General features: G+C 52.7%; 1 long non-coding RNA gene across 2 annotated transcripts; it reads left to right on the top strand.

Annotated features, from left to right (window-relative positions):
- Positions 1-2,055: 2,055 nt before the first annotated feature.
- On the top strand, positions 2,056-9,021 carry LOC105730147 (uncharacterized). 2 transcript variants are annotated; one of them, XR_001110392.2, is made up of 5 exons: positions 2,056-2,145; positions 5,770-5,893; positions 6,931-6,954; positions 7,901-8,366; positions 9,007-9,021. It is a non-coding gene; the product is annotated as an uncharacterized LOC105730147 (long non-coding RNA). The 2 variants fall into 2 exon arrangements; XR_010342152.1 differs by lacking the exons at positions 6,931-6,954; positions 9,007-9,021 and having other exon boundaries at positions 7,901-8,077.
- Positions 9,022-26,568: the final 17,547 nt, after the last annotated feature.

Below are 26,568 nucleotides of genomic sequence, written 5' to 3'. Positions count from 1 at the left end.
TGCCTGAATAATGAACATTTATTTTACTGTGGATCTGCTTGTGATTATTTCAGTCCTAGCTACACCATTTTATAAACCCCCCACCATTTCACAGACCCTAGTCAGTGAAACATTCCTTGGGGACTCCAGCCGTGAGAAACATCCTGCCCAACCGCCTGACTGCAGGAACAGCCTTATCACATCCTGCCAGGCAGCAAGCCATACTGTCCAGACCCTCCAGCCCAGACCTATAATTGTCCCAGCCTGTAAGCGGCAGTGGGCTCTGGCATTAAGCTGGTTCCCCCCTCCACAGGGTTTTGCTGGCAATAAACCTGTGTTGCTGCTGAAGCCACCAACTAACTCTCTCTCTCTCTCTCTCTTTCTTGCTCGCTCTCTGTGTTTGTCTCTTTGTCTGTCTTTAACCTTCGCCTTCCCTTCAAAACCTAACAATTTCCTCTTCTGTTTTTTCTTTAGAGATGGGATCTTAATATGTTGCCCAGGCTGGTTACGAAATGCTTGGCTCAAGCAGTCCTCCCAAAGTGTTGGGATTGCGAGGGTGAGACGCCACGCCCAGCACGATTTCCTCCTTCTTCGTTTGTCCTAAACTATAGTCTGCCTTCTTTTCTGAATGCCAGTCTCCTTGTGTATAGAATTCTTGATTGGCAGTTATTTTCTTTGAGGTTTTATCTTTATCTTTTTATTGTGAGATTTCAAGGTATTGATTTATTTTTATTTATCTGCCTGCTTGGTTTCTGGAAGGCTTTTGGAATCTTTGACATGATGTTTTTCTCATTACTTTTGGAAAATTCTCAGCCATTAGTTCTTCAAATATTTCTCCCCCACCTCTTTCATTTCCTTCTAAGACACCAGTTACCTATATGATGGCGTTTCCTGCTGTATCCTCTTATTTTCTGAATAGCTTCTTCTATCTTGCAGCTCAGTAATTCTTCAACTGTCTAATCTGCCAAACTCACTTAATTTTTTTTGTTTTGTTTGATTGTTTGAAACAGAATCTCACTCTGTCACCCAAGCTGGAATACAGTGGCACCATCTCGGCTCACTACAACCTCTGCCCCCCAGGTTCAAGCGATTCTCCTGCCCCAGTCTCCCAAGTAGTTAGGATTACAGGTGCCCACCACCATGCCTGGCTAATTTTTGTATTTTTAGTAGAGATGGGCTTTCGCCATATTGGTCAGGCTGGTCTCAAACCTATGACCTCAGGTGATCTGCCCGCTAAATTGTTTTATGATTTCTAGTTCTCTACTGGAAAATATTTCTGAAAAAAAAATTCTATTTTTTTTAAAGACTGTTAAGTCCAGTGTCTGGAGCCCCTGTGGAAGTTTTATATTATCTGTTGAGAAGAATATGCACAGAATACAGATATAAAAATTTGCAGAGCAGGCCAGGCACAGTGGCTCACGTCTGTTTTCCCAGCAATTTGGGAGGCTGAGGCAGGTGGATCACCTGAGGTCAGGAGTTCAAGACCAGCTTGGTCAACATGGTGAAACCCCATTTCTGCTAACAATACAAAAATTAGCCCAGTGTGGTGACGGGCACCTGTAATCCCAGCTACTCAGGAGGCTGAGGAATGAGAATCGCTTGAACCCAGGAGGCAGAGGTTGCAGTGAGCTGAGATCACGCCACTGCACTGCAGCCTGGGTGACAGAGTGAGATTCCGTCTCAAAATATGTGTGTGTGTGTGTGTATGTCTATGTGTGTATATATATTATACATGCAGAGCCAAATAACAATACAAAGGATCAAAACACACCACTAAAATGGGAGACTGGACTTACTTTAACCTAATAGTAAAGAAGGTCCCTTTTCTTAGGCTTACCAGCCCTCCCGGTTTGTCTAGAACTTTCCCGGTTTCCGCGTTGAAAGTCCCACGTCCCAGAAAACCCATCAGTCGTGGCAAGATGTGGAGGGTTAGCCACCCTGCGTGACACACGCGGCACACCCCCAACGCCCCCCCCCGCGTCCCTTCTTGCCTGCGGCACCAGGGCGGCCGCCGGGGGCGCTGTGGTGCACCGTCGCGGCCCGGGGAGGCGCTCTGGCCTTGCGGCGTCGCTGCTACTTCCGCCTACCCGGCAGCCCCTGCTCGGCGACCTTTCTCAGTTGGGTGCGGGTTTGCGTTGCTCCTTGAGCTGTCTTTCCTGCGCCAAGGTGAGTGTGAGGACCTCGACCTGGCCCCCGAGGTGCGAGACGGCGGGGGCGGGAGGGCGAGAAGCCGCCTTGGCCTCAGCTGACCTTGGGATCACACCCCTCCGCCGGCACGCGCCAGCTTTTCCGCCCTGTCTCCCCTTCTCTAAAGGGAGGTAGGCCTGGGTCGGCTGCCGGAGGAAAGCATCGCCTCGGCCCGCGCCGCGCTTCCCTCCTTGGCCTTAACGCGCTGGGTGCACCTGTGTTCTCGCCTGCTTTTGATAGCGTACCCTGGCCTTGAGAGGTCCAGCTGCCCAACCTAGAGGCTACGCAGACAGAGTTAAGGAAGCCAGAGTCCAGGCCAAGAACTCTGACTCCACGTCCAGTGCCTTCTCTCCTTTATAACTCAGGTTTCCTTGCACCACGCTTGTCCTCCACGTTATCCTGTACGTGACAAGGACTTGGGTGAGGCGGCAGGGAAACTGAGGCGAGATCATATGGTGATGATTGAAACCGTATGGAACTCGCGGGTCAGACGTTTCCCGTTTCCAATGTAAGGTCAGGTAATAGTTTGCCCTTAATGTAATGTGCCAGAACTTTGCAGGTTTAAATGGATACAGTAGACACCCGTTTGACCTATGAATAGGATGCATTTTTAAAAGATCTGATGCTGTAAAACTGAGACAGCTAGGAAATATGCCTGGACAGAATGGACTCAGGTGGAGATAGGCAGGCCCTCGTTTTATTACATATTGGGAACATGTCACTTGTCCAGGCAAACATGGCAACTAAAGTCAAAGGGAAGGAGGGGGAAAGATAGTTGCAAGCTACTGTATAGCAGGCCCCTGTCGTATTGGGGACCAAGGGTAATTCTGTAAGGAGACCATACCAGGTTGCCTGGGCCCTGAGCAAAATGTCAGGATGACTCAGTTTCTTTCATCCCTTCTCTTTTTTCCTTTTTTTTTTTTTTGAGACAGAGTCATGCTCTGTCACCAGGCTGGAGTGCAGTGGCACAATCTTGGCTCACTTTAACCTCCGTGTTCCTGGTTCAAGCGATTACCCTGCCTCAGCCTCCCAAGTAGCTGGGACTGCAGTCTCGCGCCAGCATGCCCAGCTAATTTTTTTGTATTTTAGTAGAGACAGGGTTTCACCATGGCCAGGATGGTCTCGATCTCCTGACCTCGTGATCTGTCCTCCTCGGCCTCCCAAAGTGCCTGGTAATACAGGCGTGAGCCACCGTGCCCGGCCAACTTTTTTTTTTTTTTTTTTTTTTTTTTTTGAGACAGAGTCTCGCTCTGTCTCCAGGCTGGAGTGCAATGGCATGATCTCAGCTCACTGCACCCTCCGCCTCGCGGGTTCAAGTGATTCCCCTGTCTCAGCTTCCCAAGTAGCTGGGATTACAGGTACACGCCACCTTGCCCAGCTAATTTTTGTATTTTTAGTAGAGGTAGAGTTTCACCATGTTGGCCAGGGTGGTCTCGATCTCTCGACCTGGTGATCTGCCCACCTCGGCCTCCCAAAGTGCTGGGATTACAGGTGTGAGCCACCGCGCCCGGCCCCCGGAAGTGCTGGGATTACAGGCGTGAGCCACCGCGCCCGGCCCCCGGAAGTGCTGGGATTACAGGCGTGAGCCACTTCGCCCGGCCTCTTTAGTCCATTCTTCCCGTAGCCATTGCACTCTCCCAGTTTACTTTGCCCTTTTCCTTCTAGACCCTCATCTGACCTTCTCTGCCCAAAGCCCCTCCCTGGCCTAAATGAGGGCATCTTAAGTCTTCCTTCTGTTAGAATCTCAGTGGCTTAGTGTTAATTATAGCCATCAACTATATATTTGTAGCAATTCTGTTACTGCTGTGATCATTCACTCAATTTTTTTTTTTTTTTTTTTTTTTTTTTGAGAGAGAATCTCGATTTGTTGCCCAGGCTGTAGTGCAGGAGTGCAGTGGCGTGATTTCTGCTCACTGCAACCTCCGCCTCCAGGGTTCAAGCGATTCTCCTGTCTCAGTCTCCCCAGTAACTGAAATTACAGACACACGCCACCACGCCCAGGTAATGTTTGTATTTTTAGTAGCATGTTGGCCAGGCTGGTCTCGAACTCCTGACCTCAAGAGATCTGCCTGCCTCAGCCTCCCAAAGTGCTGGAATTACAGGCAGGAGTCACCATGCCCAGTCCATTCTCTGAATTTTTTTTTTTTTTTTGGAGACAGAGTCTTGTTCTGTCGCCAGGCTGGAGTGCAGTGGCACAATCTTGGCTCACTGTAACCTCCGTGTCCCTGGTTCAAGCGATTCCCCTGCCTCAGCCTCCTGAGTAACTGGCACGCACCACCACACCTGGCTAATTTTTTGTATTTTAGTAGAAACGGGGTTTCACCATGGCCAGGATGGTCTTGATGTCCTGACCTCATGATCCGCCTGCCTCGGCCTCCCAAAGTGCTGGGATTACAGGCGTGAGCCACCGCGCCCGGCCCATTCTCTGAATTTTTATTCCATACTAGGCACTAGGCTGGGTCCATTAGGTTCCTCCTTGAATTGCATTGAGAGCCCTGTGGAGGCAAGTGGAGGTATCCATGTTTCACAGAATAGGAAACCTCCGAAATAACGGCTAAAGGGGCTTGCCCGCAGTTGAGAGCTGAGCAGGCAGAGCTGATGTTGGAGCCCAGGATTCCCAGGCTTCCAAACCAATGGGTCCCGTGCGATGCTTCCTTCCTAGTCGTTGCTGAGAGACGAGGGATTCACTCCATGCCTCTGAACTCTTCTAGTGCGGGGCTTCCAGAAACCTCCTCTGGGTTTTGTTTGGATCATCTGTGGCACATTCCCAAAGCAGGGCTCTTGGTTTCTTGGAACCTCACAGTTTGTCAGAGTATTCGAGTACAGTTTAAGGACAGGAAATTTGAGGACGGACATATCTGCAAGGTGTTCCAGGAGAAGGACACAGTCACATCCTGCAAGGTCACACCTTGGGCCAGCCTTCACCACTATCCTTGCCTAAATAAATAAGTGCGCTCATAGGGAAGGGCAGGAAAGCGGTGTCGGAGGCAGGTCCTCGTCATCGGAGCACGGCATACAGATTCGGTGTGAGCAGTCCTGCCAACCTCCTGCGAGATTGTGGGCGGCTTTCTCCAAGTGCCCACTTTATAGGGGTGGGAAGCAGTGTAGGAAGTAAGTGTGTAGAGCACTTGAAAATGCTGTTAAAGAGCCGGGCACAGTGGCTCACACCTGTAATCCCAGTACTTTGGGAGGCCGAGGTGGGTGGATTGCCTGAGGTCAGGAGTTCATGACTAGCCTGACCAACATAGTGAAACCCCGTCTCTACTAAAAATACAAAAAATTAGCCGGGCGTGGTGGTGGGCGCCTGTAATCCCAGCTACTTGGGAGGCTGAGGCAAGAGAATCACTTAAACCCCGGAGGCGGAGGAGGTTGCAGTGAGCCGAGATCACGCCCTTGCACTCCAGCCTGGCCAACAAGAACCAGACTCCGTCTCAAAAAATAAAAAGTGTGAGTTCTGTGTGTGAGTGCAGAACAGGCCTAGCGCAGGCAAGGCTCCCTGTTGGGTAATCGTGGGAAATAGGGTTGAACTTAACATAAAATCTCTTACCAGTTAGCTTTAGAACAATAATCATTTTAATTTCTAATCCCTGTGTTCATTTTCAGATGCTTCAAAATTTTATTAAAAATACGTGGCTGCCCTTGAAACCCTACTATACCCAAGTTTACCAGGAGATTTGGGTGGGAATGGGGCTGATGGGCTTCATCGTTTATAAACTCCGTGCCGCCGGTACGTTTCTTTGTGTTTGATTTTTTTTGAGGTCAGAAAGAAAAGTATTTTCAAAAAGAATTACAACTCACATTGTAAAGGAGCTATGGGTCTTAACTAGCTATGAACATCAGAACTACCTGCAGTCCTTTGTAAAAACACAGGGAGCACGTGTCAGCTGTAAAAGACTTTTGGGGACAATGGGAATTTTTTTTACCTCTTTTTCTTTTTTTTTTTTTGAAAGAGAGTCTCACTCCAGTGCCCAGGCTGGTGTGCAACGGCACAGTCATGGCTCACTGCAATCTCAGCCTCCCAACTATTTGGGACCACAGGCACCTGTCACTACCTAACACCACCACACCTGCAAACTTTTTTTGTACTTTTTTTTTTTTTTTTTTTTTTTTGGTAGAGACGGGGTTTTGCCATGTTGCCCAGGCTGGTCTGAAACTCCTGGGCTCAAGCAGTCCTCCAGCCTTGGCTTCCCAAAGTGCTGGAATTACAAGCATGAGTCAACGCCTGGGCCAGCTGGGGAAATTTGAAAAAGACTTTACTATCAGAGAATTGTGAGTTTTCTTAGGTGTGAAAGTGGTATTACATTGTTTTAAGAGATGAAGGCTTAAATAGTTAAGGTATGGTTTGATGGTATGTGGTATTTCATTGCACCCTTTCAACTGTTCTGAATATTTGAAGTTTGTTTGTAATAAAATTTAGAAGGGGGAGGAATAACCACTTGGTTCTCAGTAGAACAGAGCAGTGCGGCCCAATCCCATGTTAACTAAGCCATTGGTTACGAAGACGAAGGAAAGAAACCTTCATGCTGCAAGACTGGAGTTTAGGACGTTGTAGAGGGTAAGGAGCCCTGCAGCTTTGAAAGGGCTCTTAGCTGTTGATAGAACATCTCCGGTAGGGATTTTACCGTGTCTTGGCTGTGAGACACTTCCTGAAAGCTTCCTGTAATTGCTTACCTAAGCTACGATGCCTTCAGCTAAATGTTCATTTTGACAAAGGTATTTTTGTGAAGCATTGATATGACTGATTTTTCCTTCCTTTTATTTTAGATAAAAGAAATAAGGCTGCAAAAGGTAAGTTTTTGCTGCTTAAAATGGTTGGGAATGGAAAACCCCATGTCTTTTCAGGACAAGGTGTATCATTGTTCTGAATTGAAATTGATACATGGTTCAGTAAACGTGTAAGATGCAGTTGAAATGCTTCACAACTTGAAGTTTGCTATGCATGCTGGAAAAGAGAATTCTGAATTTCTGCTTTTTTTTTTTTTTTTTTTTGCTTTTTTTAATGCCTGAAGGATAAGAATGTCTGTTTTTTATAGTCAGGTGGATCACGTAAAACTTCCAGGAGTAATAGAGGAATGGATTGTTAACTAGAGGTAGTCAGCATCACCAGCAGGGAAGCACAAGTGAGCCGTGCAAGTGTGCTGTCCTGGAAGTTCCCTCCTTCACTGCAACCTCCGCCTTCCGGGTTCAAGCAGTTCTCCTGCCTCAACCTCCCAAGTAGCTGGGATTACAGGCATCCACCACCATACCCGGCTACTTTTTGTATTTTTAATAGAGATGGGGTTTCACCATGTTGGCCAGGCTGGTCTCGAACTCCTGACCTCAGGTGATCGCCTTGGCCTCCCATAGTACTGGGATTACAGGCGTGAGCCACCGCACCTGGCCTTTAATGTATTTTGAAAGAACGCATCTAGGAAATTTATGCCCTAGTGCCAATGAAACTGTAGCCATTTGAGTGTTGCACAAACCCAGGACTGGCTACATGAGTTTGAGGAAGAGGTGTTTCCCTGCCCTGTCTTCTTAGTGCTGTGGGTGGCTGCCAGTCTGCTGTCATTACGTGAACCCTTAAGCACACTGGGTCTTCCATATAGAAATATTCCTACTTTTTAATACTATCAAAAGTGTCGTCTGTACTTCTGAACTGTTGATCAACTTTTTTTGATACTTGTATAATAAATTACGTCCTACTTGTTCCTTCCTTCTTAAATTGTATTTATGTATGCATCTCTTTCAAAAGCTGCAGCATCTGCTCGTGATCATCATTAACCAGCTTACTTGGAGTACCTGTGAAAGAAAACGTCAGTCTGCCTGTAAATTTGAGCAAGCCGTGTTAGATGGGGCACGTGGAACATCACTGTACACTTGTATGAGTGCCGTTTACTTCCTGGCATGAATAAATGGACCTGTGAGATGCTCTGCTGCCTGGTGCCGCTTACTGTGTTCCGCGCTCAGCTCCCCCCAGTGCGTCAGGCACACTCTTGGTAGATCATTTGTCATGCAGCAGATGCAGTCAGAGTCTCGCTGAGCCACCCGTCACTACAAAATCATTATCTCAGTTGTCACAGGAGCTGGTGATCAGGATCCAGGCACTCACTGCTCAATAAGTGTGTATTCAACTTGATCCTGCTACTTGTGACCTCTCTGAGTCTCTGTTTTCTTATTTGGAAAATGGAGATATTAATTATGTAAGCTCTAACTTACAGGTAGGAGGATAAATAAGAGAAAGAGTTAAACTATGAAATGTTTTAGAAATAAGGTAGCATTCAATGACATAGTTGAAATTATAAGCTCTAGGAGAAAAATGCATCAGGAAATAATCACAAGGCAAAGTACATAATAAGGCCAGTTGAAAAAAATAAAGCCAATTGATTCTAGTTAGGCTAAAATCAAATGCATACTGCGTAATATTTATCTCCATCTAAGACAATTACCAAGATCCCTAAAATTGTGTGCTAAAAAGATTCTAAAGCAGCAAGCGTGGGGGTAAAGGTGAGTTCAGTTTTAAATCTGGAACTTGCAGGTGGGCAGGGAGCAGCTGTGGAATGGGGATGATGGCTGCACCCCGGGTGTCCTGTCCTCTTGGGACCATCCTGTTTCTCATCTATGTCTCTGGCAGATGACTGGGATCTCTCTGAGCCTCAGTTGCTTTTGTAAGACAACCAAAACCTGCCATGTCTTTCTCCAGCAGCCTCAGCATTGTTGGACTCTGTGAGAATTGTGCATGAAAGCATTACACAGCATCAGTGGAAGTCAGCGTTGGGTCGTGTGAGGTTCAGAGGGTTTGGTTCTGACACGGGAATCATATTCTTCCTGCTAACGCATTTGGTTCTCTTCTGCCTCCAGAAAATGAATCTGCTATGTTACAGAAAGTCCCTGCCTTTAAAATTATCCATCTGCCCAGCTGTTCAGGCTTGAGGATGCGTTAGAATCACCTGGAAGGCCATGCCGCAGCTGGCAGGGCCCCCACGCTTCTGATTGCACCGCTCTAGGAAGGAGCCTGAGAACTTGTATGTCTAGCAGCCGTCCAGGTCGTGTGGATGCCAGGAGCCCCGTTGGAAAATTTCTAATGACACAAAGAGCCCAGGCCTGCCCTACCACAGCCCTCGTACCCACTGCACCGGCCCCAGGCTCCAGCCCTGCGTCACAAGTCTTAGCACATTTAGTCCACCTTAGTGAGGCATCAGTACAGGCCTTGACTTTCAGAACAGGAAACAGGCTGAGAGGCAGAAACACGCCAAAGATGCTGCAATTAGCAAGCACTGGGGCTGGGGCTTGCACCCCAGGAGGCTGCAGTCTCGTCCAGAGGGAGGTGAGGACAGGCAGGAGCAGACGATGTGTCTGACCCGAGAGGGCTCCCCCTCAAAGGCTGGGCCGTTCCTCTTCTCCCTTTACCACTTAAGGGTTCCTTCAACAAATTACCAGGGTAGGCTGGGCACAGTGGCTCACGCCTGCACTTTGGGAGGCTGAGGCAGGCAGATCACTTGAACCCAGGAGTTTGAGATCAGCCTGGGCAACATGGTGAAACCCCATCTCTACAAAAAATACAAAAATTAGCCAGACGGGGTGGTGTGCGCCTGTAATCCAGCTACTGGGGAGGCTGATGCAGGAGGATTGCTTGAGCTTAGGAGGTCAAGACTGCATTCCAGCATGAGCAACAAAGCAAGACCCTGTCTCAAAAAGGAAAAACAAAGAATTGTATTTGCTATCCCAGAACTCACTTACACAATTCCTCAGGGTTTTGGAAACAACCAGGTCTTATCCCAGGCAGCCTGTAGGTGGAGCCAGAGGATGTCACCTGGGCTTCCCTGTGGGCATGGAGCACGGGGCCCCAGGGACCTGTTTAAAGGTGCATTTGTGGGGCGGTGCCAGTGGGTAAGAGGTATGCAAGTGAGCCCCGGGAGCGCACGGGACAGCCAGTTCGGGAAGGAATCCCAGAGGCTTTTTGTCCCAAAGCCTGCACGTTCTCCTCTGATTTAACGCAGTGCTTTACAAAGTGTGCTACAGAGTAGCCCCAGAGGCTGGGAGGACAGAATGTGGCTCCCAGGCAGCTGAAGGTGTCATCGTAAACCCCGTGCTCTCCTCAAGTGAGCCTCTCGGGGACGCACGGTGTTTCTTCCTGCTTGTCACCGTGTATCCCAGGAGTGCACACACCCCAGCCAGAGGCTTCGGAGGGTGTGCTTCCTGCCATCCTTAAGGGGGTTGTGTCTCTAGAGGTACCAGATAAAGAGCTCCGGGGTACCAGGCCGTGGTCCGCTTCATACTTATCTGCACAATATTCTGTGAGCTCATACCGTCGCCCCACATCACAGCTGAAGAAATGGAGGCCCAGACAGGATAAGTAGTTCGTATTAGAGGATAACTACCTGGTTAACAAACTGGTAGACCAGGGTTCAAAATCTGACCCGATTCAGAATTGGGACTGGGACTACAACCCGGCTTCAGACAGCTCCTTCCCCTGTGCTGGGCGTGTATCACCGTCGGGGATGCAGTGGTGGTTAGCGCAGACTCCCTTCACTCAACCTGCAAACACACCGTGCCGGTGCTTGGCAGGCACGGTACTGAACGGCTGTGCTGTTAGGAACCGCCTGACGGGCGCCGGCATCCGGCCTCGCTGCACACGGGCCTGCGGGCAAGCCCAGCATCTGCTCAACAGCCTCTGAGCATGGCCCCGGCCTCCATCCTTCAGACAAGCCAGCCACCTGGCGGCATTGCTGGTACACACAGGGAAACTCGAACATGGGCTGGGTGTTAAGTCATGTTGAATTGTTAATTTTATTAGGTGATCACCACAATGGTATCGTAGTTATTAAAGAAAACGTCTTTGGTTTTAGAAATGCAGGTGCAGTCCGAGCACGGTGGCTCACGCCAGTAATCCCAGCATTTTGGGAGGCCGAGGTGAGTGGATCACCTGATGTCAGGGGTTCAAGACCAGCCTGGCCAACATGGCAAAACCCTGTCTCTACTGAAAATACAAAAACTAACCGGGCGTGGTGGCATACACCTGTAATCTCAGCTACTCGGGAGGCTGAAGCATGAGAATCGCTTGAACCCAGGAGGCAGAGGGTTTCGGTGAGCTGAGATCGCACTACTGCACTCTAGTCTGGGCAACAGAGACAGACTCCATCTCAAAGAAAGAAAACAAAAGTCGAATAATTTAAAAACCAAATTTGAGCATTTGGTATTTGGGTGTCTTAGAAGCCATCAAAAGAAGAGCCAAAGCTTTAGGCAGCTCAGAGTTCCAGGAGTGAACGTCAGACTTGGCACTATTGTAACCAAGGGACCAGCTCAAGCCAGTTAGCCAATGCTGAAGTTACTAAGCTGACGCAGAGCCAGAATTGCCCAGGTGTGCGCAACGGGAAACGCTTCCACCTTCTCGTCCTTAGCAGCAACCTGGCCAGCCAGCTACGCTGGCATCACCTGGGACATGCTAGGAGTGCCATAAAAGCCGGACCCACCCCCAGCTCAGGGAGGCAGAATTAAGCGTTGCCTCCTGTCTCCTTGCAGCCCATTCGCAATAAAGCTTTTTCTTTTGTCAAAAGCCGGTGCCCTAGTGTTGGCTTCTATGAGTGTCAGACAGCGGGCCCACTGCTGGGTGACATGTCATCCTCCTGAGATACAGTCACTGCCCTGCTAGCTCCTTGGGATTTCAGAACCAAATTACAGCAGGCAGCAGGCAGAGTTTGATGTGACACCCTTGCTCCAGCATCCGGAGGAGGGGTGTTTCACAAAGTGGGAAAGAGGATATTTCAGAGAGGGTGTTATTCACTGCCAGCCATGTCTAACCCCGAGCAGTTCGTGCGCCCAAAGCAGTTCACCAAACCCCACCGACTCCAGCCTGACAGCTGCACTCCGGGGACGTCTCTGTGAGGAGGCTGCAGACTCCCACAGACTTCACCCTCCCTCCCCAGGAGGAAGCAGCGGCCAGCACTGGCCTCCCTGGCACCGCTGCTACCACTGCCGCTGACACCAAACGCAAGGCGTGGGGAAGAAGGTCGGGGTCTTGCCAGGGACAGTGTCCATCGGGAGCAAGTAAACAATGCCGCTCCCACCTCAGTGAAAACTGTTCATTGGGTCACGATGTTGGAGTTGGAATATTACAAGTGTTTGCAGAACGAATGAAAATTAGGAGTGGTAAAAGAGGAATACATTTTAAAAATCATAGTAAACCTCAAGTAAAAGGCACACAGAATATCATTCTGGTTTTATTATGCCAGGTAAAAAGTGTTTCCATTAGTTGCAGTCTTTGGGGACAGTTTTACTAAGGGTTTGATATTGTGGCAATTTTTTTTAACTGTCAAAGTAAGTAAACTTTTTTTTTTTTTGAGATGGAGTTTTGCTTTTGTTGCCCAGGCTGGAATGCAATGGTGTCATCTTGGCTCACCGCAACCTCCGCCACCCAGTTTCTAGTGATTCTCCTTCCTCAGCCTCCCAAGTAGCTGGGATTACAGGCATGCGCCACTACACGCGGCTAATTTTGTTTTTTCAGTAGAGATGAGGTTTCACCATGTTGGTCAGGCTGGTCTCAAACTGCTGACCTCAAATAATCCACCAGCCTCGGCCTCCCAAAGTCCTGGGATTATAGGCGTGAGCCACTGCACCCAGCAAATCTTTTTTTCTTTTTCTTTTTCTTTTTTAACCTAGGCTGGAGTGCAGTGGCAGGATCTCAGCTCATTGCAACCTCTGCCTCCCAGGTCCCAGTTCAAGCAGTTCTCCTACCCCAGCCTCCCAAGTAGCTGGGATTACAGGCGTGAGCCACCATGCCCAGCCCCTTTTTTTTCCCTTTAGAGACAGAGTCTTGCTTCGCTGCCCAGGCTAGAGTGCAGTGGCACTATCAGGGCTCACTATCCCAAAGTGCTGGGATTATAGGCATGAGCCAACGCACCCCACCTTCCACACACATTTGAAGTAAAAACCTGCCAGGCTTTATTTCAATAATTCGGCCACGTTAAATAGCATGTATCTCTAGTAGTGTATATTAAAAGGAGATTTTGGCCAGGCATGATGGTGCATGCCTGTAATCCCAGCACTTTGGGAGGCCGAGGCTGGTGGATCACAAGGTCAGGAAATAGAGACCAGTCTGGCCAACATGGTAAAACCCTGTCTCTACTAAAAATTCAAAAATTAGCTGGGCATGGTGGCACGTGCCTGTAGTCCCAGCTACTCATGAGGCTGAGGCAGGAGAATTGCTTGAACCCAGGAGGCGGAGGCTGCAGTAAGCTGAGATTGCACCACTGCACTCCAGCCTGGGTGACAGAGTCAGACTCTGTCTCAATAATAATAATAATAATTTTAAAAAAATAATTAAAAGGAGATTTCTAGGCTGGGTGTGGTGGTTCACATCTGTAATCTCAGCACTTTGGGAAGCTGAGGTGGGCGGATCACTTGAGCCCAGGAGTTCACAACCAGTCTGGGCAACATAGTGAAACCCTGTCTCTACAGAAAATACAAAAATCAGCCAGGCATGGTGGTGCGCCCTGTACTGCTAGCTATTCAGGAGACTGAGGTGGGAGGATTACCTGATCCCAAGAGGTTGAGGCTGCAGTAAGCCATGATTACGCCACTGCACTCCAGCCTGGGTGCCAGAGAGACTGTTTCCAAAAAAAAAAAAAAAAATTCTGAACCAGGCACAGTTGCTCACATTTGTAATCCCAGCACTTTGGGAGGCCAAGGCAGGTGGATTACCTGAGGTCGCGATTTCGAGACCAGCCTGACCAAACAGTTTAGTAGAAATCCCATCTCTACTAAAAATACAAAATTAGCCAGGAGTGGTGGTGCATGCCTATGATCCCAGCTACTAGGGAGGCTGAGGCAGGAGAATCGCTTGAACCGGGAGGTGGAGGTTGCTGTGAGCAGAGATCGTGCCATTGCACTCCAGCCTGGGCGACAGGAGCAAAACTCCGTCTCAAAAAAAAAAAAAAGCTTTCTGCAAATGCCTTATTTGTGCACAGCCTGTGTGCCCCTGTACCTTGGATCATTCAGACAGGTTGGATTCAGGTTCCAGCTGGAGCTACTGCTCAGTGCCTGTGTGGCCTCAGGCAAACTCTGTAACTTCTCTGGGCCTCGGCTTTCTCATCTCTAAATTAAGACCTCCAGAGTCTCCCTCAGCTCTGTCATTCTGTGGCTAATGGATTTGTAATGAACCTAAATTGCATCATCCAAAAACAAAGTGAACTATGAGGCAACTGTTGGGTGATGGATGATAAACTGCAGATTTATGTAAAGGACATGAATTTATCTCTTGGAAATCTGATATTTAACAAACTTAAGTAGGCATTTATAGTAGGTACTCATATCTTTTAATGAATTTAATTAAATAAAGATGCCAATTAAAAAGCAATTTCCTTTCTTGGTAAAATAGAATAAGGGATATCTTTAGTGACTATTTTACCAATTACTCTATTATTAATGACAATGAGAGAATGGTTTCTGACTTCCTGGCCAGGCCAGAGGGAAGGACCACGCTCAGTGCAGCTACCGTGGTCCAGGAACCTGGTAGCGCTTTCCATCGCCAGGGCAGAAATCTGATTTCGCCTGTCCTCCAGAGCTAATCTGTCTGGAAGCAACGAGTCTCGCATAACTGAACTCCAAGCTACTGATGCTTAACTGACTCCACAGGGTTCACTAACAGAAATAAAACTGTTAGGTGGACCAGATATGAGACATAAGAAACTACAAAGAAAGAGCAAATTTTTCCCAAGCCAAAGATGGGAAAGAGAAGAAATTAGATGTTTCGATGGAATAGAAAACAGCCAGGCACACTGGCATGTGCCTATAATCCCAGACTCAGGAGGCTGAGGTAGAAAGACTGCCTGAGCTCAGGAATCCAAGACCACCCTTGGTCACATAACAGAACGCCATCTTTTTTGTTTGTTTGTTTGAGATGAGGTTTTGCCCCTGTTGTCCAGGCTGGAGTGCAGTGGTGCGATCTCAGCTCACTGCAACCTCCACCTCCAGGTTCAAGCGATTCTCCTGCCTCTGCCTCCCGAGTAGTTGGAATTACAGGCACGTGCCACCACGCCCGGCTAATTTTTTATATTTTTAATAGAGACAGGGTTTCACTGTGTAGCCAGGATGGTCTCAATCTCCTGACCTTGCGATCCACCCGCCTCGGCCTCCCAAAGTGCTGGGATTACAGGCATGAGCCACCGTGCCCGGCTGCAGGACCCCACCTTAAAAAAAAAATGAAATGACAAACAGAAAAACGATGGAGAAAGATCGATGAAACCAAAAGCTGGTTCTTTGAGAACATCAATAACATGGGTAAACCACTAGCCAGACTGATGGAGAAAAAATAAAGGAAGGAGATACAATCAGTGTCAGGAATGAGAGATGCCGTCTGGTCCTGAACTCCTGGGCTCATCTAAGGGAAACACGGCAGAGACGGAGGAGGAGAGACTGTTTACAAAAAGGCAGGAGGAAACTTTGGGGAGGGGCGGATCTCTTCATTTTATAATTGCGGTGATGGTTTGACTGTGTGTGTGTGTGTATATATAATTAAATTGTGCAATTAATGTGAAGCTTATCAATAACCTCCATATTATGTCATTAAATTTTTTTTTTACTCCAGCTCTCTCCTGAAAAAAATAAATAAAATTTTAAAAAAGAAGAAAAAAAATTTTTTTTTTTAGCGATAAGGTCTCACTTTGTTGCCCAGGTTGGGCTCAAACTCCTGCAAGGAGCCCGTGATCACCCGAGTTCTTTGAACGTGGCTGCAGGGGAGGTGGGGACTAAACAGACGTGTTTCTCACTCAGCAAGGAAAGCAACCCTTGCGAAGCCCCTGGTTTTGCTGCCAACTCCCTGCTGGTCTGGGGAAAGCTGATGAGGGTGGCCTGCCATGCTCTGGTTCTCAGGGCAAAGTTTGCAAGGTGAGCCCAGCATCCTGGCAACAACCACCCCCCGCTGCTCCATGACCCCCGTAGGAGTGATGCATAAACACGAGGCTGGCGGTGGTAACAACTTTCTTCCAGGAAATTAGGAGCTTGATGGCCTGGATGGAGTCACCTGTTAAAGGGTAACTTATACCCCATATTACACTCAAGTCCCAGGAGTACGTATCCAGGGGAAGTGTTTATTTTAATGGGTGAACAAAGCATCCTTTGTCGGAGACTCTGCCGGCACCAGGCTCTCCTTTGATGGGAGCTGTCTGGCCCAGGCCTGGGGAAGATACAGCCTTGAAGCTACCAGTTAGCCACGTTGGGCTGGGTTATCCTACACAGGTCCTTGCTCTCCCCAGAGTGAGGGATCACATGGGCTGGCAGGAGACTGGAGGGGATCTACCTGTCCCGCCCTGTCCCCTGACAGGCCCACAAGGTGGGAAGGAAGGCAGGATCCTTCTCCACATGGCGGGGAGGAAGGCTGGATCCGTCCCCGCGTGGCGGGGAGGAAGGCGGATCTTTTCCACACGGCCAGGCTCCACCTTGTGGTCTCTCTCCTGTCTGGCAGGAAGGCAGTGCTTACCCCTCGGGGTGGGGCCATGGCAGTACGGGCATGCCCATGTCCTCTGGGGTCTCAGCACGCCTCACAGATCCTCCTGGAAGGGGTGCTACAGGTCAAGCACTTACCCAGCCTTCAAGTCTGGCAGAGAGCATTGCTACAATACAGCCTCTGGGCCCAGCCCGGGCCAGCCGTGGAGTGGGGGGCCAAGTGCCTGGAGGAGGGAGCGCAGGGCTGGCCAGTGCCTGGGCGATGACTCTGAGTCTCACTGTGGATGACTGAATTGCATTCCCAGGGCAGTGCGTGCCACTAGTCCTAGTTACTTAGGAGGCTGAAGTGGGAGGAGCTTGAGCCCAGGAGGTCGAGGCTGCAGTGAGCCATGATCACACAACTGCACTCCAGCCTGGGTGACAGTGAGACCCCGTCACTTTAAAAAAAAATGCTCCCCACAAATTCATCTGTATAGCCAGGTTGGGTAGGCCAGGAGTGAATCCCACGGGATTTGATGGGACTGTGGCCACGTAGGAGGGGACGCTGGCTCAGACAGAAGACGGCGCCACAGCCCCCCAGTGCGGGAGCCTGCGGCTGACTTCGTTCCCTGAGAGCACAGGGTTCTGCCTGGTCCAGGTAACAGCTGTGTGAGGCTGGGCTTAGGGTATCCATTTTATAGCTTAAGAAACCCACAGGACAGCTAGGCATGGTGGCTCACACCTGTAATCCCAGCACTTTGGGAGGCCGTGGCAGGTGGATCACCTGAGGTCAGGAATTCAAGACCAGCCTGGCCAACATGGTGAAACCCCATCTCTACTAAAAATTTAAAAATTAGCAGGGCGTGGTGGCAGGTGCCTGTAATCCCAGCTGATTGGGAGGCTGAGACAGGAGAATCCCTTGAAGCCGAGAGACGGAGGTTGTGGTGAGCCAAGATCGCACCATTGCACTCCAGCCTGGGTGACGGAGAGACACTCTGTCTCAAAGAAAAAAGAAAGAAAGAAAAGTAACCCACAGGACCACAGGTAGACTGTCCAAGCCACACCACCAGAGCAGGGGCCTGGGCACACAGGCCTACCAATCACACCCACTCTGTGGAGTAGGACCCCTCCTCCCTGGTACCGATCCTTTGTGCAAACATCCCGAGTGACACAGAGGCAAAGCCTGGCCGCCATGGTGCCACTGAGCCTCCAAGCACTGGTGGCCTCTGAGTGGGATGGGAATAAGGTGGCCAGGTGGAGCCCAGCCCTGGGGAAACCAGGCCAAGGACGCTGTGCCAGGCTTGGCACCAGGGACACACCCTCACCTCACCCTGAGTGCCTCCCCACCCCAACCCTGGGGGCGCCCTGACCTCCATGAGACTCATGCCGTGGACTGGAGGTGGGTCAGCTGAGACAGCCGAATTTAGGGAGAATGGGGCAAGGCCTGCAACCTGGCAGATGCCCTCAGTGTGGGACCCTTGGGTGATTTCTGGCCGACAGACAGGCCAGCACCGAGTCAGAAGGAAACCGCACTTGGGAAGGCCAGAGGCCACTTCCGGGTGCTCCTCCCTCTCCTCGGGAAGCTGCCCTAATTGGCACCTTGACCACAGGCGCTTCATGGGAAGCTCAGCAGGTTGCATTCTCCGCCCGCCCACTGGCCTGGCCTTTCCCGCACGTGCCTGGTCACCTAAGTCCTACAGGGTGGACACCCAGCCCCATGCTGGCGCGGTGGTAAAGACTGATGATCTCCCATGGAGATGTGGGGGGCAGGGCCCACCCCCGGCCCACTAGGCATGAAGGGGCTTCCACTTGTCCTCGAGAGCAGCGCTGGCCTGGTCACCTCCAGCCCCGCACACCTACCCAGCCCAGGCCAGCCGAGGAGGTGGGGAGCCAGGGGCTTGGAGGAGGATGTGTGGGGCTGGCCAGTGCCTGGGTGATTACTCCAAGTCCCCGGAGCACGCAGTGTCACTCAGTGGCCGCACTGCAGCCAGAATCCACAGGCTTCCCAAAGACCCTGATGCCCCCGCCCCCTCCAAACGGGCTCTGGCTTTCGTCCCCGGGCCTGCCACGCCTCACCTCGTGCCCCGCCCCGGCTCATCAGGCCTCTCCCCTCAGCCCTCCCAGACCTTGGCCCTCACTGTGGGTGGCCACCTTTGATAAGTCACACAACATTTATTTTTTTTTTTTGAGATGGAGTCTTACTCTGTAGTTCAGGCTGGAATGCAGTAGTGTGATCTCGACTCACTGCAACTTCCACCTCCCGGGTCCTGGTTCAAGCAATTCTCCTACCTCAGCCTCCCAAGGAGCTGGGATGACAGGCAAGAGCCACCATGCCCAGCTAATTTTTTTGTATTTTTCAGTAGCGACAGGGTTTCACAATGTTGGCCAGTCTGGTCTTGAACTCCTGACCTCATGATCCACCTGCCTCGGCCTCCCAAAGTGCTGGGGTTGCAGGTGTGAGCCACCGCGCCCGGCCAAGTCACGCAACTTGTGAGCCTTGACTTCCTCATCCACAAAACAGGCTCGTTCCTGTGGTGAACATCCGCTGCGGTCTGAGGACCTTCTGCAGCTCTCACAGGTCATAGAGTAGATCTCTACATACTGACGCGGCAAGGGCTCCAGGGGCCAGTAGCGAGCTGGGAAAGCCACCTTACGTGATGACAGATACAGAGCAATGCCACTTGATTTATGACATACGCGCACACCCATGCACACACGCACACGCAGGCACATGCACTCACACACAAATAAAACTACAGATTCTGGCCGAGTGCGGTGGCTCGCGCCTGTAATGCCAGCACTTTGGGAGGCTGAGGCGGGTGGATCACCTGAGGTCAGGAGTTCGAGACCAGCCTGGCCCACACGGTGAAACCCCATCTCTACTAAAAATACAAAAATTAGCCAGACATGATGGTGGGTGCCTGTAATCCCAGCTACTCAGGAAGCTGAGGCAGTAGAACCGCTTGAACCCAGGAGGCAGAGGTTATAGTGAGACGTGATCGCACCACTGCACTCCAGCCTGGGCGACAGAGCGACACTCCAACTCAAAAATAAATAAAATAAGCTAGGTGTGGCAGAGCGCACTCAAAAGGCTTCCATCACCCTGGCTGGAGTGCAGCGGTGCAATCATGGCTCACTGCGGCCTCAGCCTCCTGGGCTCAAGCGATCTTCCTGCTTCAGCTTCCCAAGCAGCTGGGACCACAGGCACGTGCCATCAATTTTTGTATTTCTTGTATAGACGGGGTTCTGCCATGTTGCTCAGGCTGGTCTCGAACTCCTGGTCTGAAGCCATCCACAGGCCTTAGAAAACTATGAATTCATATATGTCAGCACACATGGGGAAACGTCTGGCAAATTTGCAGATAGCAAACAAAACAGTGAATACACCAGGAGTGGCAAGACTAAAGGGCATTGATCAAGATAGACTTGAATTGTATTGGTAATGCTTTGATCTTTATGAAAGTGTTCAAGAATTACTGTGTGATTTTAAATAAATAAAATTTAAAATAGCATCCTTCTTGCAAGGGTGTGGGAGAATCATACCCTCAGAGCCTGATGAGGGCTGCGCCTTTGGCCCTCACTCCTGTCTCCCCAGCATCTCCACTCCAGGTCATTTATTCATTCAACAAGCATGTGCTGCTGCCTCCTCCATGCTGGCCTCAAGCTGGACCCTGGGTCAGAGACGACTCCGAGGTGGGCCCTGGCCTGGAGAAGCGCACAGTCCAGCAGGCAGCTGCAGTGAACCTCACATCCAGCCCTGGGCACTGGGGACCACTTCAGCAGTGCTGCCTCAGTGCTTGGAGATGCCCAAAGATCCCGCAATAGCACTCCTCATGCCACACACTCATGAATGTTTTCTTCAAAAGAGAAAGTGTGTCAGACCACAATTAATTAGCCACACATGAAATACAGAGCAAAAGCAAGAAGAGGCCCTAGAACCTGGTATCCCAGCAATGAGCAGACGACAGCAAACAAGGAGGACTTCTCCACACACCTGAAGGCCTTCAGCAGGACGCGCCCGGGCTTCAGACCGGAGCTGCAGACCCCTGCTGCCCTTTCGGGCCTCCCCTGACCAGCGTCCGGCCCCTTCCCAATGACTTTTCCCAAGCCTGCCTCTGGGCCCACAAGCCCCGGTGTCTCTAAGTCAGCCAAGTGTGCCCACAATCACTCATCCCTGTGGGTACCTTGAGCAAACGCTCCCAGAAGCCCTGTTCTGGGCCTGGTCCTAGGGTGCAGCCTCCAGCCGCAAGCGCAATCCCAGGCTCCCGTGGGCGCTGGCATGTTCCCCAGCTCTGGTCACCCTGGCCGGAAGATCCCCCACAAGGCCTGGGAGGAGTGTGAGTATGTCAGGCCCAGTGGAATGCAGCCTCCAGGAGGGCGCCTGGAAAAACAAGTTCCAGGGCAAGCTCCCAGGAGGCCACACCTGCTGCCAGGGGCCTGCAGGCTCTGGAGCATCGGGGAAGAATTGCTCGCTGCAGACAGCAGCGCCAGGTGCACAGGCTCGGGCCCTGGAGAGCAGAGCTGCGGCAGCTGAGGCGGCGGAGGGCGCGGAGCCCGGTTAGAGGGCAGAGGAGGAGGCCACCTGGGCAGACCAGAGGGACACCAGCAATGGGGAGGGAGAGCCCAGGACCAGGGACGTCCTTGGCAGGTGGGAGGGAACCAGTGCCCAGGCCAGGGCCTGAAGCTGGGAAATAGGTCCCAGCTGAGGCCTGGCCAGGAAAAGCAAGTGTGGGAACTAGGCTGGAGTCACAGGATCCCGGCATTCACTCCCGAGCCCACCTGTCAGACGCTCGCTGGCGAACCGTGGACATCGGGCTCCTGAGGCTCCCGCTGATGCGCCCGTGGGAAAGCAGGGCTTGCAGGCAGCCTCAGCGGCTGTGGGAACCAGAGGGGGGAAGGCAGGAGCCCCAGTGCCACACAGGGCAGTGCTGCTGCGTGCCAGCCTCTGCTGAGCTCCAAGCAGGCCAGGGAGCAACCTTTCTCAGGACCCTGGCCAGGAAGCGTGGCTTCTGGGAGCCAGGCCGGGTGGATGCTGCTAACCCTTCTCCACCTGCCCCTGGGATCCCAGCCAGCATTCACAGACCAGGCACACGTCCGCTCAGTTCCTCTCACAGCAGCTTGGAGGTAGACAAGGTCATCCTCCCCAAGTTTCATGATGAGGAAGGCCCAAGGACACACAGCCAGCATTCAGCAGAGCCCGCGTTCAGACCCGAGCGGGCCACCGGAAGCCAGAGTCCCAGCTCCTAGCACCCCACCATGTCACCCACCCCAAAGCAGTGTGAGAGCAGGAGCCCCCGCCCAGGGTCGGGCTGCCCACCCTCCCCACCTCCCACCTCCCAGCCACTGACGCTTCCTTGCGTAGACCTGTTGCCCATGTGGTGGTACAGATGGGCTGCCTGAAATCACACGACACCAGGCTCAAGTCAGATCCAGCCACTTAGCAATGTGTGACTGAGTCAGCGAACTTCACCTCCACCCCAAGCCTCGGTTTCCTCATCTGTAAAATGGGGTTGTAACGTCCACATCAGTGGGCCACGGTGAGACAGCCTGAGAATGAATGAGGTGCCCCATACTCCTCAGGATACTACAATTTGAGACGGTGGGGTGTGTGTTGAGGGGAGGAGGTCAGCCCTAAAATCAGAGCCAGGAAAACAGCCACTCGGCAGGCCTCCAGCCTGAGCCCTGGGCTCCCCAGAGAGCCTTGCACGCCCAGCCTGCCCAAAGGAGTCTTCCCACAGAGGGAGAGGGGCCCTGTGCTCTCAGTGGCCTCCCTCGTCGCTGGGGAGGCTCCAGGCTGTCAGGGCAGCTCTGGGGTCCACGCCCCCAACCCCAGACCCAGAGCAGGAGGTGGCTGGAGAAACAAGGCTGGCCTGACGGGGCCCGGCTGCCCCACCCAGTTGTCTAGAAAATACCCAAATTTAGTCCGGGCATGGTGGCTCACACCTGTAATCCCAGCACTTTGGGAGGCTGAAGGGGGCGGATCACGAGGTCAAGAGATCGAGACCATCCTGGCCAACATGGTGAAACCCCATCTCTACTAAAAGTATAAAAATTAGCGGGGGCGTGGTGGCACATGCCTGTAGTCCCAGCTACTCAGGAGTCTGAGGCAGGAGAATCGCTTGAACCCGGGAGGCGGAGGTTGCAGTGAGCCGAGATCGCACCACTGCACTCCAGTCTGGCCACAGAGCAAGATTCCGTCTCAAAAAGAAAATAAAAGAAAATACCCAAATATTTGGTCACCTTTACGTCGGAAGGGACCGGGGCTCACCGAGTGTCTGCCAGTGGCTTTGCCAGCACTTTTTGGTCACCTTTACGTCGGAAGGGACCGGGGCTCGCCGAGTCTCTGCCAGTGGCTTTGCCAGCACTGTGTCTGAGGGACATTGACTAAATCCTTTTTGCTGTCACTGCTGCTGATGCTGATGAGTTGCAACTGGGCCAGTCACTGTCCCATCCACCAACTGGAGCAAATAACACCACCCACACGGTGTTTAAGTGAACACGCACCGCTTGGTAATCAGAAAATAACAACAGGACGCTTTACAAACAGTAAAGTAATAGCCCCGGTCCAGCTGGGGCAGCAGGTGATAAGATCGCGCTGGGGGCGGGGCTCGGGGAACTCCGGTGAGGTCAGTGTTGAGGAGTCCAGGCCTGACCGCCCCAACCACACGCACTGGCGTTCCGCCCACAGCCCAGCCCGCGCCCTGAGGAACTCCACGCACTCTTCAGCGTCCACTGCAGTGCCCTGCCCTGCCCAGAGGCTGCGCAGGCCCCCATTCTCCCCATCTCAGCCCTTTGTCCCAGGACCCCCACTGAGGCTGTGCAGAGGCTGCCTCCGCCAGGAAGGAAAAGAGATTCTGCTCCCACCCTACCCTGGTGTCCGGGCGGCGTGAGCGGATCGGGCAGCACCCCACCGAGCCACGTGCCTCACCCCTCCGTCCCAGACCAGCGGGTGCACGGGTGGCCTATTTCCCCCATGTACAGAGGGGAGCTTGCAGAGCTGGGCACTGGGGGTGGTGACTGATGTTCTCCTGGGCAGGGCATTGAGGGTCACGGCCTCTAAGGACCCCCAGCCCTCTGCAAGGCTGCGCCCCGGCCTACCACAGGGCCCCCCAGGGAGCTGGCTGGCTGCACCCTGGTCCCAGCCGAGGGAGCTTGGATTCTCTAAGAGGCTTTCCCAAGAGCCTTAGAGGCCAGAGGCATTTGCATTGTATGAGGATTTGGGTTTAAAAAAGAGGAAGTGGGGGTGTGCCAAATCAAACACCGCGTCGTGCCTGAAGCTTGTATTTCACAGTGCAGCCTTCCACTTGCCAGCCCCACGGGAACTCCAGGCACCGCCCTGCCTCCTGCTCTGTGCCCACAATTCCCATGGGCCTAAACTGGGGCCTCAGCCCCTGTGCCTCTCAGCCGTGAGGCCCAGCACAGGCCCCGGGCACAGCGGGTGGACAGGGGGACGGCCGCCGGGAAGCCTGGCAGGTGCTTCCTGTCCCTGCCAGAAGACCACTGGCGGTGAGGTCACTCCTGTGCTCTGGCCTGGTAGTGACAGCGCTGGCCATGACCCACTTCCCCTCAGGTGACTCACCTGCGCCTTCTGCTCCTCAGGTCATCACTGGGCGTGACTCACCTTCAGCATCGGCTGAGCGAGGCCCAGAAGCTGAGCAACTCCGTGGGGACCCAAGGTCAGGAGGCAAAACTGCAAGATGGCTCAGGCCTGTAACCCAGCACTTTGAGAGGCTGAGGCGGGAGGATCACTTGAGCCCAGGAGTTTGAGAACAGCTTGGGCAACATCGTGACACCAAAAAAATATAAAACATCAGCCAGGGCATGATAGCACACGCCTGTGGACCCAGCTACTCAGGAGGCTGAGGTGGGAGGATCACCTGAGCCCAGGAGGTCAAGCTTGCAGCACAGCGCTGCACTCCAGCCTGGGCAACAGAGGAAGACCTGGTCTCAAAAAGAAAAAGGAGGCCAGGCAAGGTGGCTCACGCCTGTAATCCTAGCACTTCCGGGGGCGGGGCGCGGTGGCTCACGCCTGTAATCCCAGCACTTCCGGGGGCGGGGCGCGGTGGCTCACGCCTGTAATCCCAGCACTTCCGGGGGCGGGGCGCGGTGGCTCAAGCCTGTAATCCCAGCACTTTGGGAGGCCGAGGTGGGCGGATCACCTGAGGTCGGGGGTTCGAGACCAGCCTAATCAACATGTAGAAGCCGTCTCTACTAAAAATACAAAATTAGCCAGGCGTGGTGGCATACCTCTGCAATGCCAGCTACTCAGGAGGCTGAGGCAGGAGAATCGCTTGAACCCAGGAGGCGGAGGTTGCAGCGAGCCGAGATTACACCACTGCACTCCAGCCTGGGCAACAAGAGCAAAACTCTGTCTCAAAAAAAAAAGAAAAAGAAAAACGGAGACAGACATGACCAGGGGTCATCCTGCAGAAACTTGGGGAGCTTCTGCGGCTGCCTCCTAGAGACCTTCCTCCTGCGGCCGGAATGCACTGCCGGTCTCCCAACTCTCAGCCCGGTGTCCTTCGGGACGGCCAGGCTCAGCCCGAGCTGAGGGGAGAGGGAGGAGAGCCAGAGGCCCCACTGGAGGGTGAGAGGAGCCAGGGCAGCAGCCAGGGCGGGTGCACAGCAGATGCCAGGCCTGGGGCATTCATGAGCCCCTGCCAGGCCTTTGGTCTTACCTGCCTGGCAGGGAAAAGTTAGAGGTGAAAGGCAGCTGAGGAGGGCACAGCCTGTCTGCATAGATGAGGGGCAGGGTGAGAAGGCACCGTCCACCCTCCAGCTGGATGGGGCGGAGAGCGAACTCCCATCAGGAGCTTTGAGCTTCCGTCTCACGCCCCGGCAGTACCTGTCACCGCAGGTGGAGGCTCAGGTGCGGAGTGCTCACGCCTGGCTGGCTGGGAAGGCCGTGGGGCCTTGGCTTCAGGCTCCTCACGCTCCCATCTGCTGGCTCCCATGCGGAGAAGCCTGGCCTGTGGGGAGAGGGTGGCCCCAGCCTCCAATCCGCCTCACTGGGCTGGTTTCAGCTCTGTCAGTCCGGGCCTGGCTGGCCCCCACTCCCCAGAGAATTCCAGCCACCTCCACAGTGTCCAGCCCAGAAGGCCTCAGTGGCCCAGGGGTATCCAGAAAGCAAAGGGAAGTGGGGCTCAGGGGGAGCCAGGCTGGGGTTGGGCCTGCGGAAGCCCAGCCTCCAGCCTCGGGGCAGACGGAAGGTGTGGGGCTGTGCCCTCCGGGCCTGCTCGGCCTGGCTGGAGCGTCTGTTCTTACATCCACACTTCCTGCTTCTTTTCCGGTTCTTGGTAAAGGCTGAGGGGCTCTATGGGGCCTGGCTTCTCACCCAGGCCTGATCCTGCTTTCTGCACAGAACCATGAAATGGGTGGCTCCTACCCGCCTCCCCAGAGGGGTCCTCCTGCTGCAGGGCGGCCTTGGTGACCAGTGGGTACCCCTGCCCAGGGGCAGGGTCTGTAGCAGCTGCTGCCCGCAGGCCTGCCTCTCCTGCCCCGACACTCCGCCACCCTCAGATGCATTCTGTCACACGGCCTCCTGCCAGACCCTGTGGAAGCAGAGAGGAAGGAAGGAGTGGGCTGGAGAAATCAGGAGGAGACTACTTGGCTTTTTTTTTTTCCCACTGGAGCCCGGGTCTCGCTGCGTTGCTCAGGAGTGCAGGAGCTGTTCACAGGCACGATCAGTGCCGCACAGCCTCGAACAGGACTCCCGGGCTCAAGCACTTCTCCCGCCTCCATCTCCCAAGTAGCTGGCACTATGTGTGTGCAACACCATGCTTGGCCAAAGGTGGCTCACGCCTGCAATCCCGGCACTTTGGGAGGCTAAGGCCCGCGGATCACGAGGTCAGGGGTTTGATACCAGTCTGACCAACATGGTGAAACCCCATCTCCACTAAAAATACAAAAATTAGCCGGGCGTGGTGGCACGCGCCTGTAATTCCAGCTACTCAGGAGGCTGAGACAGGAGAATTGCTTGAACCCGGGAGGCGGAGGCTGCAG

The sequence above is a fragment of the Aotus nancymaae genome, unplaced genomic scaffold (assembly GCF_030222135.1).
Source record: "Aotus nancymaae isolate 86718 unplaced genomic scaffold, 86718_ANA_hifiasm-v0.15.2.pri h1tg000011l, whole genome shotgun sequence".
Lineage (NCBI taxonomy): Eukaryota > Metazoa > Chordata > Mammalia > Primates > Aotidae > Aotus > Aotus nancymaae.
Note: the sequence above shows the minus strand (reverse complement) of the source record. Positions and strands in the feature narration are given on the sequence as shown.